Below are 2,452 nucleotides of genomic sequence, written 5' to 3'. Positions count from 1 at the left end.
CCTTGTCAGTAAGTTTTGTTGAGGCATTTGGTTGAAATTCCAAATGGCTTTACCATAAAGATTGTAGTAATGCCTGCCATTACTTTTACAAAACACTATAGGACACTTCGTTTCAAAAACAGTTCAATAGCAATAACATAGCTCCTTTTTTTACTTTTTCAAGATGGACTCTTTTCGTTCACTTTAAAGTTTAAGTGGGAAATAGCAAGCCTGTAGTCTGGGAAAATAACTTACAAAATGCTATGCTGTTTACAAATGCCAGTTCCAAGTGATGACAAAGGCCATTTTCATTGCGGTTAAAATTAGGAATAGCTTTATGCAAAGACTCTCTTTTTTTTTTCTTTTTTTTTAAACTACACCTTTAAAAAATTTTTTTTAGATTTTGAATTACCATTTGTATTTTAAACATAAATATAATTCTGCACTTTGAAATCAGTTTGTTGGAATGATGACCTGTATATGGAAAAAGATGCAGTATTCTTTATTCTTTATTTATTATATTTACCAAAGCTGCAATCGAATAAATTTGCTCGGGTGAGGCCTTGAAATGTATTGCTACGCCTTTGTTGTTGTGACTGCTTAGCAATGTAGCCATGATGTTGTTATAAAGGTGTCTTAGCATTTCTAGTTAGGAGTGACAAAATTTAAACAGTGTTAGGAATACCGACATCCATGTTTCACTGAGAAGTACAGTCCATGTGTAAGGAACTAAGGTGATATACTTTCATAATTATCATAGGCCCTGGACGCCTTAATACTCATAGCCCAGATTCCAGTATCAGATTTATGCTCTTTACTGATTCCTGTAAATTTAGCAGGTAAAATGTGTTTAGTTATCACTTCATTTATCAAATCTCTTGCTTTAGTTTTTCTGAGATAGTGCATCTCATAAGAAAATTTTTACAATTTAATTTTTGTTTTGTTTTGCTTTATTTTAGAAAAGGGGTTCAGTAAGTCATGTCTTCCAGATTATATTTGTGTTTATCCCCAGACTTCCTTCCACTTGTGCAGGCACACCCCCAGCACATGAACATGTGTACACATCTGGATAGGCAGCCAGTTGGCTGTGCACACTTAAAAAGTATCAACAAGGAATTTTTTTAAAGAAAAAATTTGTAATAACCCATGCTGCCTAGAATATAAGTTATTTACCGTATTAGAAAATCAGCTTATAATGCTCTCTGTGACTTTGCCTGCATTTTATAGTTAAGAAATGTACATAAAACTAAAAATGCTATATTTTCACAGTTTCATTATAGAGCAATGTCTTTGAAGAAACCATGCCCATTGGTACTTTAAATATGCTAAATACTGAGCAATGGCAATAGAAATTCAGATTTTCATAAGAAAATGAAATAGGAGGATACTGCATCTTTAAAAACATAGATTGACGTTATTTTACTGTATTCGTAACATGTGATAGTAGAAAAAAATATTTTCAAGCTCACAAATTTTACAGAGGTTGTAAATAGTTTGATGAAGTATGTTGGGGAAAAGAGCCTCTAGTTTTCATCACAATAAAAAGAAAAAGAAAAAAAAAAAAAACTTGTTCAGATATGCCTTGTATATCTTCCACACAATTAGCCGTATTTCCATGGAAACTCAATTGTTCCACTTTGTCAGAGCACGTTCCATGTCTTCACAATGGAGTGGCCACTTGTCTTGATTTAACCGGGATGGTTTAAAACACAATGAAGTCATTCTGAGTTGCAGACAACTGATTCCAAATTCAAACTGTCTTTGTCTACAAGGGGGAATACAGCTGCACACGATTTTACTTGTGCTAATTTTCTGTTACCTTTCTCCTTTTACAAAGTGGTTCTTGATAGCAAAATAAATAAATAACAACATACAGGTGTTTATATTTCAGAGTGAGTACTTCTACGCATAGTTACGTGTTGACAAGATTAAGTGCTATGAATATGGCCACATGTTAAATTAACCTCTACTGGCAACAGGGATAAGCTAATGCCTGTTTTCAGAAATGAATTAAAAGCTAAAAGTGCCTGTCAATAAACATTATGACCAATGAGAATTTCTATACATTTACACAGCAATAATTCTTCATCAGACTGGGTTTTTCCACCACATCTGAAAACACACACAGTCACAAACACACTTGTGCAGATAGACAGCAAACTAATGCACACAATAAATTAAATTTATTGGCACATCCACAAAAATCTTTTGTGTTTTTTAAATATACCTAATCTTATTTGCATTCACATTTATTCATGTGACTTTTCTCATTTACAGAATGTAAAAGTACAAATCTGGGCATTAAAGTTACACCATGTATACTGGGACATACGACAATTACAATTTTTAGATGAAAACTTCATTGTAATCCGCCCCAAACCTTTAAAATATTGTGTATATCTTACAGGTGTGGTGGTGTGACACTGCAGGATAAACCTGTAGGCTAACCAAAAAATTGCCAGTTCAAATCCAC

The sequence above is a fragment of the Chrysochloris asiatica genome, unplaced genomic scaffold (genome assembly GCF_000296735.1).
Source record: "Chrysochloris asiatica unplaced genomic scaffold, ChrAsi1.0 scaffold00063, whole genome shotgun sequence".
NCBI classification, from domain to species: domain Eukaryota; kingdom Metazoa; phylum Chordata; class Mammalia; order Afrosoricida; family Chrysochloridae; genus Chrysochloris; species Chrysochloris asiatica.
The sequence above is the reverse complement of the archived record's forward strand: the minus strand, read 5'-3'. Positions refer to the sequence as shown.